Below are 14,971 nucleotides of genomic sequence, written 5' to 3'. Positions count from 1 at the left end.
AAACAATGAAACGCTGGCATGTGAATTAGGGCCAACAGACTCCCTCAACGAGCTCTGGCCTTAAATAAAGACATCTGAGAGGACTGGGAGCATGACTGGTTAAATAACTTAGAAACCAAACAGAGAACCTGTCAAAAAGGAGAAGAAAAAGAGGAGGTTGAAGTACAGCTTGAATTATATAGAGATATTTTAGTTTTACTGGGGATGCTGGTTGATTTTCTACCCTACTGAAGATCAGCGGCCTGCATGCTGGGTAGGCTTGTATTACCCAGCCTCCACAGAATTCATGGCTTAAACGTTGAGGGCTCCAAGAAACCCAAGACCATGACATTTCCATCACCATACCTCACAGCTGGAGATTATTAGACAACAAAAACTCTCTTGGGGTGCCCACCCTCCAGGTAATCCCCGCCATGCCCAAGAACTACTGACACATGAAGTCTGACTGATTTGGCTCATGTGATTGATCAATTCAACATTAGAGCACGGCACGATAACCAGGTCATGACAGCTGCTCGTGACAATTATATAACAACACTAGCGTCATCCAGACAATCAAAGACATGAAACCCAAAAAGCATTCAGTCACAATGACGACGTTTTGATCGCTGTCCCTCGTCGTGCTGAATCTCTGAGACCGCGCACACGTTGAGTGAACAAACAGACCCTTCATATATGACTGAAGGGACTGAAGTAATGTGAAGAGAGTCAGAGGGTCGGTCATGTTTGGGTACAGCTTGGCTAGCGTGAGTTCAAAAAGTGTAGTCCATGCCAGATATGCGGCGTGTGCAGAGGCTGTAGTCACCAAACTCAGTTCTTAGAAGCGAGAAAAGCACGTTTCCATGTTCTCCTTGTGCTTGAGTGGGTTTTCTCCAGGTGCTCCAGCTTCCTCCCACAGTCAAAAAACATGCATGTTAGTTTGATTGACTTTTCTAAATTGCCCGTAGGTGTGTGTGTCTGAGCGTGAATGGCTGCCTGTCTATATATGTGGTGCACTGGCGACCTGTGTATCCCTGCCTTTTGGCTGCATGAGCAGGATTAAGTGGGTGTAGAAAGTAGATAGATGGATGAGCATCGCAAGAAAAGGCCATGAAAAAGGCTTTTCCTGACATGTCTCTCATGCCAGCTAAGAGGTTCAAATTCCTGCAAATCCTTTGAGGAACTTTGAAAGGCTCTTGGGGATTTCTAGGACTTTGGTCTTGGTCCTGCCAGGCTGGCCACCCCCGGACGAACCCACAGACCTCTGCAGCACCTGCAGATGATTTTCTTTTTGTTTGTTTGTTTGTTTGGTCTTTTAAATCCCCTGCTTGCATGCTTTGCAAGTATAAGCCTTTTTTTTCTGTAAAGCTTCAAGAGCGCAATGACGCCACACACTTCATCAGCACAGACTGCAGCAGCTTGCATATTTCAGGGGTTTAAAAGAGGACAGATTCACACCCCATGTAAAGACTCGTGGTTGGCACCCGCTGTGGAATTCCAGTTTAGTCCATATGATAAATGTTAATCTATTTCAGATGTCATAATTGTTTTCTCAGATTTAAATACAAGTAACAACAAACTGACAGAGAACAGGACCTGACTTCCTGCACTTAACAGCACAAACCATCAGAAGCACCAGTTCAAGCTGCTATTTCCGTCTCACGCCCACCACTTCCACAGTGTAAAATCCACAGGACGTCCCTAGTGGCACTGCACACCCATTGCACCAGCTTCAAACACATGCTTTCATTTTTTCTCACCCAAAAAAATGACTCATCTGCTTGGAAATGAAAGGAAAGTGCTATTTTTGTAAGTTAGTCTTTTTTGTTGCAACTATTATTATCAATACTTTATTTTTCTCTTTGTGTGATTCAGAATTAATGGTGGCAGCCCCCCACCCCCATCGCTTCTGCTTTCATCCACTTAGAAACACGATCCAGACAAGAGAGAGATTTTGTGAGTCAATCTTGTGTCCTCAGTTACCATGTCTTCTCCTTATCCTCACGGGCCACACAAACACGACACATCAAGAACGAGCATAAGAATCCGTAAGAGATGTTTGCGTCAGCTCCTATTTCAGCTGCTCCTGCACTGATGCACGCCGAGTCATCGTCGCCTCGGAGGTTCCTGCATTATTTATCCTCTTGCATTCAATGGAAAAGTTTATTGCCTTTCATTACTGGAAGGCGACAGCGTGATGGAAAAAATCTAATATTTAAATCCACGGCAGCCTGTTTTTTTCACACTGCAACGCAAGAGCTCATTTATCAGATTATACATATCACATTTGTACCAGCACATTGACTCACTAAGTGAAGCTTCAGCTCGGATTGAGGATCAAAACATGGTACAAAAAGATATATGAAACGATTGTTTCCCAAAGGGAACACAATGATACTCCATCTTTAACATCAACCTCATAGAGATCTATATTGCAGCTACTGTATAGCAGGAATGATTTCAGTTCTGCTCATCGCTGCCAGTAGGAAGCTTGCCAGTCTTTTTTTCCAGACAGCAGCTTCAGAACTATTTTTAAAGGCTCACGGAAGAACCGTGTGTTGGTGATTTGTGGCATCAAGCATAGGACTTCCTGGGAAACTTCGCCTTTGTTCTGCGTTACAGCAGTACAGTATGGGCCCGATTTACTAAGATCCTAAATAAAGAGTACTAAATTGCGTGTGCACTGAAAAAGTTTGCACGTGCTGTTGTTGTGTGTTTAGCGGGTGATCAACTAAGATTGCGTGCGCAATTGATAACAGGTGCAAACCTCAGTATTTAAATGAGGTGTTGCGCGTCTTACGGTTTGCGAGCGCAAAATGAAATTTGACGAGTTGGAGTTAGAGATATTAGTGGAAGAGGCAAATTGTTGTGCCGTATTCAGCACCCCTGCCGTGAAAAACACCCCCTCGTATATTCAATGATAAGTAGACCAAGAAAAAAAACAACACACGGACACTTCAATATATTTATATATACACACTCACACAAACACATACTTAGGAGTTTATATTATATATATTTACAAATATTATGGAAGAAAACACAGTAAGCAGGCTATTAATTAATGACATTAATAACCATTTACCCGATTTTTGTTATCTGTGACTGTGATTGTGGGAAAGTATGACTATTGTGGAATCCATGAGCGCATTTAAACATGAATAATTAACACAAAACTGGACGCTAAACAGAACGTGACACGGAATGAGAATATCATTTTTGTCAGACGAGGGGGTTCTTTTCACGGCAGGGGTGCTGAATACGGCACAACACCGGGATATGAGAACTGCAGAACAAGTATAGGCGCACAATAAGAAACACTTTTTTCTCCATGAAAACACGTGATTTATTTATTATCACAAATAAAAAAATGAATGTGCCTCCTGTGGCAACCTTTTGCTGAATAATACTCGATTTAACATTCAAATAAAATATTTCTCCTTTTGCATGTGGAGAATCCTCACCACAAGTTGAGCCATCCCCACCCCAGTCCTCAAACCAGGCACCAACAAGCATCCCTGCGTAATGCTGGGCAGATTAGCACCTTCCTTTCGAACGTATTAAATACAGACGCAATCACAATCCCCGCAAAGACTTTCAGGCTTGGTAAATCTCATTGCGTGAGGTAAATGAACATATTTGCATTTTCCCCTCCCAGTATTTAGTGATTTCTGGTGGGTACGCCCCATATTGATTATTCATCAGGGCAAAAGTACTAAATGAATAGCGTGTGCTATTTTGCTCATTTGAGAGGCGCAGTCCTCTTTGCACGCTGTTAGTAGATCAGCTTGCACATTGGTTTGCGGGTGATGTCAAGTTTGCACACGTTTTTACGCATGCAAACCTTTAGTAATCAGGCCCTATGGGGCTTTAATATTCCACACAGTTTCCCAGTCACATACCCATCTATTTTGCCTGCCCTCTTGTCATTTTCTCCTTTTTCTGAAGAACTTGTCAAGTTTTACTTAGAAGTGAATTAGTTTCAGAGGAGCATTAATTCATAATAAGTCCTTAAAATGTGTTGTAGAATTCCTTGTTCACAAAAAAATGAAATAACGTGTTAAGTCTCTACTTCCTCAAATTCTTGTTTTACGTAGACAATGAAACCGCTCTCGTTTAACTTCTGTGGAAAAGAAAATGAAGTCTCACATTCTGTTAAGTTAATATATAATTAATAGTTTCTTGATAACGGCTTTTCACTGAAGGGAGCTTTTGTTTCCATTAAGAACCCCACTGCTACGTCAGCTCTGTTCTTGAACTTTTCCGTCTTATGTCAGAAAATCCCGCCTATCAGACCCTTCTGCAGTCAGATTCATCTCCATTTACTGCAAACATGGAACCAGACTCTTATTTTGGCCAATTAAACTTAAATTTTATTTATTTGTATAGCACCAAATCATACAATATAAAATGCAACACATGGTGCTTTACATGCAGAATAAAATAACAATAAAAAACACAATTTAAAACATTCCATACGACCCCACCCCCCACCCCCCACGCGTACACCCACACTCACTCACACTCATATACATGTGCACACACTCACACGCCCACACCCACACACACACACACACAGTAAGTGGACTGGTGACATGGCTTAGCACTAACGATCCAGGTGAGGAAAACACTACCTATGGGTGGCCGTCCACACTGAGAAGCTCCACCGACCACGACCACCAGGAGCATCGCCACAGAGACCCCCCCAACCCGGACAGACCGGGGCAGACCCCACACAGAAGGTGGAGCCCCCCCCAGCCACCCAGGCCTGAGGGACCCCCATGACGACACCCCCATGGGTGGAGCAGGCACACCTCCCAGTGTGAACGACCCCCCTGAGGAAACACTGGAGCTAAAAACTAAAAGATTAAAAGAAAGTAAGAAATGCCTAAAAGTGTAAAATTTTAGAGAAATCTATATAAAACTTAAGATGAATAATAAATAACATAAAGTAAAAAGTCACTAAAATGGATTAAAGTTGTAGAGATAATAAAAGAGCTAAAGAAGTAGACACAATACATAGCTAAAAAGACTAGGTAAATGAGATCAGATAAAAGCCAAACTAAAAAGGTGTGTCTTGAGCCTCCTTTTAAAAATATCGACATTCTCTGCGGCCCTGAGGTTCTCTGGCAGGCTGTTCCATAAAGAGGGGCCATAATGGCTGAATGCAGCCTCACCGTGGGTTTTGGTCAGGGAATGGTTAAAAGGCCGGTGCCAGAGGACCTCAGGGTCCGTGAGGGTTGATACAGTAAAAGCAGATCAGATAAATAAGATGGCCCAAGACCGTTAAGACATTTAAAAACCAGTAAAAGAACCTTAAAATCAATCCTGAAACGGACGGGGAGCCAATGCAGCGATTTTAAAACAGGTGTAATGTGCTCCAGCCCTCTGGTCCTCGTCAGCACGCGAGCGGCTGAGTTCTGTAATAGCTGTAGGTTATTAATACTCTTTTTAGGAAGACCAGAGAGCAGGGCATTACAATAATCTAAACGACTAGAGATAAAAGCATGCATCAGCACCTCCGTGCTGGCCTGAGAGAGAAACGGGCAGACTCTAGCTATGTTCTTAAGATGGTAAAAACCTATTTTCGTAATATTCTTTATGTGTGGAATAAAAGTGAGCTCAGAGTCAAAAATAACACCCAGGTTCTTTACACGTTGCGAAGGTTTAAAATCTTGTAGTTTTGGTAAAAGTTTCTCTCTCTGGCCTTCAGGACCAATAACTAAAACCTCTGTTTTGTCCTGGTTGAGCTGTAGGAAATTATCTGCCATCCATGACTTAATATCTAAAATACAGTTAAAAAGGGCATCAAGTGGCCCTGTGTCATCAGGAGACACAGCGATGTACAGCTGTGTGTCGTCAGCGTAGCTGTGGAAGCTGATGCCGTGTCTCCTGATGACGTCCCCCAAGGGAAGCATGTAAAGGTTAAAAAGAAGCGGACCTAAAATTGACCCTTGGGGGACCCCACACTTAATTTCATGCATTCTGGAGGAACATGTATCCAAACTTACAAAGAAAGATCGATCTGTGAGATAGGAGCGGAACCAGTTAAAAACAGTACCGGAGAGGCCCACCAGGTGCTTCAGTCTGTTTAATAAAATGTGATGGTCTACTGTATCGAAGGCGGCACTAAGATCCAGTAGAACCAAGACTGTCAGTTTGCGGTTGTCTAAATTGCACCTGATGTCATTTAAAATCTTTAAAAGGGCTGTCTCGGTGCTGTGGTTCATCCTAAAGCCAGACTGAAATTTCTCTGAAATATTGTTTCTTATTAAAAAATAACTTACTTGGTTAAAAACAAGCTTTTCTAAAATCTTACTTAAAAAGGGTAAGTTGGATACAGGTCTGTAGTTATTAAAAATGCTGTGATCTAAATTACTCTTCTTCAGAATGGGCTTCACCACCGCCATTTTAAAGGCGGCAGGGAAGACACCCGTCTGAAGAGAGTAATTTACTATATTTAAAATATGTTCCTCAAAGAATTCATAAAATGTCTTTAAAAGTAATGTGGGAATGGGATCTAAAAGGCAGGTTGTTGGGTTTACCTGGGAGAAAACTCGACCAAGGGTCCTCGCATCAACCAGGGCAAAACTCTCCAGTGTTTCCTCGGATAAAAGCAACTGTCCAGATGTGTTAAAAATGACATTTTGATGTGGTAAAAGACTGGACCTAATGTTGTCAATTTTACTTCTGAAGTGGTCTGCAAAATCCTCACAAAGATTGTCTGTTGGTGGTTGTGAGGAATTCTTAAAATGTAAAATGTTAAAAGATCGAAGGTGGAGAAAAGAAATTTAGAATTGTTTTTATTGTCTGTAATGAGTTTTGAAAAATGGGCAATTCTTGCCTGTTTGACGGTTTTATTGTAGGATTTGAGTTGTTCACGAAATATCTGATAATGTATTGTAAGTTTACTTTTTCTCCACCTTCTCTCAGCACTCCTGCATTTTCTTTTAGGGAAACTTCGCCTTTGTTCTGAGCAATAATACATTCATTAGTGCATTTCAAATGCTTTGAACATTTGTGGTGGCTTGTGATTGCAAGTAAATAAAGTAAACCACGTGTAATATTTATTTTTGTAATATTTATTTATTTAATATTTATATTTATTTTAATATATCTTTATTTAAACTCGAAAATCATTGAGGGCAGCCCTCATTTACAATGACGTTGAGCAATACAAAAGTAAAAACCAAAAAACAAAGACAAAAACAGAACAACAAAAGAGCAGTCAATAAAAACAAATATGAAGTTACAATTAATAAATAATGTAACAATAAAATCAATTAAAACAGATACAAACAGTGCTTAAAAAATTTAAGATCAGGGATTTAAAATGACCAAAAGATACTAGTGAATTAATTTTTAGAGTGCTTTGTAATGAGTTCCAGATGGATGGTGAAGAAAAGCTAAAAGCAGATCTACCAAGTTCAGTATAGACTCGGGGGACTTGCAGTGTAAGCCAGTCATTGGATCGAGTGTGGTGTGAACTAGTGGGCCAAGCAAGGAGGGAGGAAACATAAGTCGGCAGCAAGCCAATAATAGCCTTATAAATGAATAAATAAAAGTGAAAATCTCGCCTCTCAGAGAGGGAGGACCATCCAACCTTACTGTACAGGATGCAATGGTGAGTGTTATATGGGTCACCAGTAATAAACCTAAGTGCAGAGTGATAGACAGAATCAAGGGGCTTTAGCGTTAGCCGAGGCATGTCTGTACAGTATGTCACCATAATCTAAAACTGATAAAAATGTTGCCTCAATAAGGGTTTTTCTGCAATGCAAGGGGAAGCAGGATTTATTCCTGTAGAAAAGGCCAATCTTTTGCCTGAGTTTAATTGCCAGATTTGAAATGATATTTAAAAGATACATTTTCATCAATATAAATACCAAGGTATTTATAAACAATAACTCGTTCAATAAAACTGCCATTTTTAATTGTAATGGTGCAATTACTCAAATCTTTATTTTTGGATCTGGAGAAGAACATACATTTAGATTTATCTGCATTTAAAACCAACTTAAGATTATTGAGTGCAACTTCAAGATCAGCAAAAGAGTGCTGGAGAGATGTTAAAGCAGACTCTGGGGTATCTGAGATGCAGTAAAGAATAGTGTCATCAGCATACAGATGAATGCTACAGCCAGCTACAGCGGAAACAATATTATTCATATAAATAGTGAACAAAACAGGTCCAAGGACTGAGCCCTGTGGATCACCTTTTCTATTTTTGTCATAGTCCGACTTCTCAGTTCCTATTGCTACACACTGCTCTCTGTCCGTGAGATAGCTCTTAAACCAATTATAGGCGACATCATCAAAACCGATGTTACGGAGTTTCTGTAAAAGAAATGTATGATCAACAGTGTCAAATGCCTTTGAGAGATCAATAAAAAGAGCTGCTGTTACAGCCATTACTGTACCTCCCTCTTCCCCTGTGTTTCCCTGAGATCTCCCCTCCCTTGTGTTACCTTGTGTCACTCCCTGTGTTTTCTTTTGTGTGCTGGCGTGGGTGCGGTCATCTGCCACTCACACTCAGCTCCTGGATTCCTCCACACCTGCCATCCATCAACTCATCTCCACTGCAGTATTTCTACACTGGCTTTTCCACCACTCCTCGCCAGATTGTTGTCAAACCTCCGTGGTGCGCACTTCAGGCCGATCCCAGTGAAAACCCTAGTGAAATCTTCTTGCTATTTTTGAGCTTGTTACTGACTGCTTTTTTCTGCTGTTCCCCCAGGACCATTCTCATCTGCCCACTACCAACCAGCCTGTTCTCCTAGCCACCCTCCAGCTCCAAGCTACCCCTGGCTTCCACTCAGCCCTCCATCGTCCTCTCCTCCCCACGCCAGCCATTCCCCGTGCCAGCAACCACCCCTGCCCTAACCGGACCCCCTTTTCCCCTTCCCTACAATAAATTCATTCTTCACTCCACCACTGTCTCGCTCTTGGGTTCCCCCTTGTGAGCCTGTCACAGCTGCAAAGTGTTTCTTATTATCCAGAGCTAAAACAATATCATTTAAAATGAGAGTGGTGGCAGTGATAGTGCTGTGCTTTTCTCTAAAACCAGATTGGTGGGTATTTAAAATAGAATGAGCTGAAAGGAATGATTTAAGTTGGGGATTCACTAGTGATTCTAGTATTTTCACCAGACATGACAGTTTAGAGATGGGTCTATAATTATTAAAGTTTTATCACCATGTTTATGCAATGGAGTCACAAAAGCAGTTTTCCAAACCCTAGGACTGTACCTGATAAGATAGAACGGTTAAAAATATACGTTATATAATTTACTGTAATTGGGCTGGCAAGCTTTAAAAAGTAAGGGTCAAGTTTATCCTCACTTACTGAATGTTTTGAAGTCAATGCACACAAGGCATTTGCCACCTCCCAAGGAAAAAAGAGCTCCAATGTAAAGCTAGGCCTGAGCATCGCCTGAGAATCAGGAACAATAGTGGACAGAGGGGGTCCTGAATAAGATTTGTCAAAGAGGTCACCAGCAGCTAAAAAATGTTTGTTAAAAGCAGCACAGATCTCTTTATGATCTGACATTGAGGATCCATCAGCTACAGTGAGATGAGGAAAAGAGGGCAAAGACTTCAGGTTAAAAGAATTCACTATTTTCCAGAATTGAGATGGATTTGAAGATGATTTTGGAATTAAACACCAAAAATAATCAGCTTTAATATTGAAGTTGTCCTTTTCATGCTGCAGGATGAGGTTTGACTTTTTTGAGGAGCTGGTAAAACGTCTATGGGGGTTATGGAGAGCCCAGAAATGTCTCCCGGGATTGGGGTTTCCTACCCATGATGCCATCTGGGGGATCGTGGGGTTTGGAGACTGGTGAAAGTGGTTTGCATGCAGGTTTTCCCAGCAGAATCAAGACCAGCAGCGTCACTAGATGATTGAACGTTTTTATGATTGAATGTTGAAGCAGATTGGCGTAATATGCTGTTTGGCATCTGTGCCGTGACGCAGTGCGTGCAGCAACATTAGAAGAGCAAACGCTTTAATCTCATTCTGGAGAATTTCCTTTTCATCAAGAGACAGTCTGCATGAAGACGTGGGACGGTTGGCGATAGATGATTCATTTGAACAATTTCAAATCATGCTTTCATGAGGTTGACAAATGTATTCTCTTGTACATTTATTCTATTTGCTGTTTCCTTTTTACTCTTGTCTAATCCTTACTTGGTTTGGTGTGGTTACACTTCAGAGCCACAGATTTTTATTTAGGTTAAGGAACCAAAGGTACCTGGAAAGAGGTAGAGAATAATCATATCTAGATATTCATTTGTTAGATGGTGATCCAGTTTTCACTTAAAAGTATGTATGTTGGGGTTTTTTTTGTCTTTCTTTTGCTTTCATGAGAAGCCAAGTTCGACTTTCAGTGCTGTAACTCACTGACAGCTATGAACTTCACGTGCAGTTGCACTGCATGCCAAGGACCTCAGCTGCTCAGCTGTGTGGCAAACTTTTTAAATAGAAACGTTTGAAACCCCTTCTCCATCCCATTTACACATCTGAAACAGATCAAAGGAGAAGAAGATTTCTTTCACAGCTAAAACTTCAGCTGGATCAATTTACAGCTAGTTCAACACACTGCATATTGTAGCATGAGGTCAAGTCATTAAGTCATAAGGGACATAAAAAATAGGTTAAACTGATGTCCAAATTTGCAGTAAAGGTGTAACGGACTTTAGCAAACTTTTTTCTTTAATTACAAGTCAATACTAATCTCAAGGCAACACTGAATGTAAACGCTCTCACACCTTGACGACATCGCCAGCGTATGCCGACGTATCAAACTTTCTCTAAAACTGTGGTAAACGCTGACGTATCAATGTTTTTTTTTTTTCAGTTTTGGGCGTATACATAACGTATTCATAACAAGCTGGATGCATACATAATGTATTGGGAACGTTTCAACTCTCTGACAAAGGAAACTGCTTATTGTCATCCAATCGGCTCAGAGACAAACAGGAAATGACGGGCCGCCACTTCAGAAACCAGAACCGGATTAAAAACAGGATGAGTCCAAGTTTACGCAAACGTTTGTTTGTGTGTGGCGTGAGCAGACTACAGTGAACTTATTTCCAGCTCATTCCCATTCCTGTGAATGAATCTCAGTTCCCTCGAGATGATGGATGGAGTGACGTTTCGCAGCAGCTGTGGAAACGTACCTGTTTCTTTCCTTTCCACTTCCAAGGCAGCCCACTGTGTTCTTCCCGTTCTGACTGAACACCAAGGAAATGAATCACAGTCCCTGCAAGAGCCCAACACACACGCCTCATCACCCTCAAATAACATGCTATCAGTCTTTCTTTTTCTTTTTTTCCGTCCCTCTGCGTCAGAGCAGCGTTACAGCAGTACAGTATGAGGCCTTAATATTCCACACAGTTTCCCAGTCACATACCCATCTATTTCCCCTGCCCTCTTGACTTTTTTTTTTCCATTTTCTGAAGAACTTGTCCAGTTTTACTTAGAAGGGAATTAGTTTCAGAGGAGCATTAATTCATAATAAGTCCTTAAACTGTGTTGTAGAATTCCTTGTTCACAAAAAATGAAATAACGTGCTAAGTCTCTACTTCTTCAAATTCTTGTTTTACGTAGACAATGAAACCGCTCTCGTTTAACTTCTGTGGAAAAGAAAATAAAGTCTCACATTCTGTTAAATTTATATTTTGTTAATCGTTTCTTGATAACGGCTTTTCACTGAAGGGAGCTTCTGTTTTCTTTAAGAACCCAACTGCTACGTCTGTTCTTGAACTTTTTTGTTTTCTGCAGAAAATTCCGCCCATCGGATCCTTCTGCAGTCAGATTCATCTCCATTTACTGCAAACAAGGAATCAGACTCTTATTTAGCCCAATTAGCCCTTCTGATCTGTTATATCTGCCTTAACCAGTGGTTTCGTTCATGACAAATTAAATAGAAATGGACAAATGGATAAAGGCTGCTCCAGGAAAAGTAAGTGAGCCTTTACTCTCATTGCTTATATTACAATGAAATTAGAAACACCATCCATTGTGAAATCACAAGCCAGCAAATATACTGTACTGTATAAAAAGTTAAAAAGTGTAGAAGAGTTCAAATATAATATATATCAAGTAAGTAAGCAGTCGAGAGTATAAAAGGGATAAAGTAGCCAGTGCACCTAAGAGGTTGTGTTTATTGTTTGTTTAATATCTTTACGACAGGTGGATAAAAACCGTCTCTGTATCTTGAACTATGTGATTTGAAAGTTCTGTAGTTCTGTAGGTCAGGTCACTTGGGGGAACAGGGGGCCGCCGATGAGCTTTTCTGCAGACTTAATAACTCTTTTCATTGCCTTTCTGTCTGCAGGTTTGCAGCCTGCAGAGCACACTGGGATCCAGTAAGCGAGGATGTTCTCGGTGGGTGGTCTGTAGGACGCCACCATTAGCTTTTCTCCACACCGTTCCTCTTGATCACCCAGAGGAAGTACAGTCCCTAATGGGTTCTTTCGATGATTGCTGTTGTTTTTGGGGCCGATCAGAGGTCCTCAGATACTCTGGTTCTTTAAAGACTGCATCCGTTCCACGGACACATACACCGTTGATGCAGAGGGGCCGAGGCTGCATCATGTTTACTCCTGAAGTCCAGTAAAAAAAATCTGCTCATTGGGCCAAGAGCTTGGCTTCAGATATGGACGTTAGGGAAAGGTCCCGACCAATAATTGAGATTGCTAGAGTCCCTAACAATATTTAGATGTTAACTAATGATGTGAATGCTGCCTGTTTTTCTTTCTGCCTGTTAGGCTGCTTAAATCCACTGAGTGTTGGATTTCTCTGCAGATATGCGGAAATCTGACTTAGTTAAATGACATGCTCTGATTTAGTCTCACAAATATCACATTTTCTTTTCTTGATTATACAAATGATATTATTATTACCATGTTCCCTATGGTATCTGGTGCAAATGCATACTGTTTCAGATGGCAGTTGTATGAAAATTTAATGCAAACACTTTATTATTAATGATGAACTGCCAAATGACATCTTGACCACATCAGAATTAATTTGACCGATGTGGATGATCATCATTGCAAAAAAAAACATCAAAATTGCTTTTCACAAAGAGACTAAGTCTGTAGTTGAGTGCTTGCCTCCCCCTTCTATCAGGAGGAAAAAAAAGTAATGATGTTTGTTACATAGGCACAACACAGGGCTCTTTAAGTGGAATATGCTGGTGTCTGGAAAAACAGAGTTGGATCCGATATCCCACACAAATAAAAGCCTCTAATATGCCTCTTCAGCAATGGGGGCACGAAGGCTTGTAACACACATTAGGGAGTTTGTATCTCGACCCTGACCTGCCTTCCCGTTGATAGTAAACATTCATCTTCAGATCATACCCTCTCCTTCTTCAGCTTTCCCCCTGCAAGTCAAGCTCACCCTCAGGGAGGTTTTTAATCGCACACCTCACTCTTTTTTTTTCTTTTTTTATCCAACCACTGAATTTTTGAAACACAGGTTGCTATGGTTTCAAAGACTAATAACTGGCTCACGGCGGTGGAATAATATTCATAAAACGATCCTATCTGTGCTTTCGTAGCCCTAGAGAGGGCAGGTGTGTGTTTTGACAGTAATTACTTTCACTGTTTGATTTCCACCCATAACACCAGCTCAGCAAAACAGCGCTTCCTGTTTCCGTGCACAGATGGGTGGAAAGATGACTGATTGCGGACAAACCAGCAGATCACAATGAAGTGCCCCGACAGACTGGACAGAAAGCTGTCTTTTTGGATGAATAACTCAGTTTGCACGTGGGCGACTCGGTTGCACCGCTTGGATCTGTGATGGTTCACGTGCACAGGAATCATAAGCACGTGGACGCTAAGTCATGCACACATTTAGTCAACAAAGAAAGCAGAACGTAAAACTGCACCTAATTGAATTTTCCAACCAGTGGATGTGCTCGTGACCTCCCTGGACACGAGCCATCTGTTTACATACACGCTGGGATTAATGTTGCATGATGGGATGCCCAGTTCTTCTAGCAACATACACTATATGTTGGAAATTCTGAAGTACATTTGTGTTTCGTAACTTCTGCATCCCAGAGAGGTGATTAGAAGACATGATACCCGGCGATCCGACTCCTGAGTTTGGTATTCAGGACTCTCATTGACGTGGATCTGCAGCGATTCACACATCACTGATGGAAATAAGGAATAGAAGGGCTGCACGATCTAGAAAACAATGTTTTTTAAATCAGTCTGTGTCAAACCAGTTGCTTGCTGTATTTTTTTCAAGATAAATAGACTTTGAAAAGAAAAGGAGAGTCAATTCTTCATCATTGGCCTAAAAGCCAGCACAGGAAATTAGTCAATATTGCCTTGCAAATTTCTGTGTATAGTCTTCAGGGATCTGGAATTAGGCAGTATGGGAGAATGAGATTTCCAGGTGGCACAAATGTTGCTAAATGTGACATAAGTCCGTTTTATAAAGGTTTTAAGTAGCCATCAGGTGACATGGCAGGTGGACCGTCCCAAGACGAGGGAGAACCCAGATGAACCACAGCAGCAAACGCTGAAGTTTGCTTCAATCCAACCCTGACATGATGAAAGAATACACAGAAAATTGTTTTCAAAAAAAGTGTTTACTATATATTGATATCAAAAACATTGAATGCAAAAAATCTAGTTTCCATTATTGGTAGTAACCGAGTAACTTGTGGTTATCCATCTATCTATCTATCTAGACAAACGTAAGGACAGCAATACAAACAGACGGGAGCGAGAGACACACACGGAGGTTGCAGCAGCGTTTTGATGAAAGGAATGAAAACTAGAAAGCAAACAGGAAAAGCTCCACCTGACCCCTTCTGTTTTATATGCTTATTGCTCTGCAGCTCCAGTTTTTTCCAGTCGTGTACCGTCTGGAGTGTACTTTGTATTGGAAAGTGCTGGTACGTGCATAAACACCCCGCTGCATGTTCCTTTAAACAGTTTTCCCATCAGCAGCTCTGTCGTCT

The sequence above is a fragment of the Cololabis saira genome, chromosome 19 (assembly GCF_033807715.1).
Source record: "Cololabis saira isolate AMF1-May2022 chromosome 19, fColSai1.1, whole genome shotgun sequence".
Taxonomy (NCBI): domain Eukaryota; kingdom Metazoa; phylum Chordata; class Actinopteri; order Beloniformes; family Belonidae; genus Cololabis; species Cololabis saira.
The sequence above is the reverse complement of the archived record's forward strand: the minus strand, read 5'-3'. Positions refer to the sequence as shown.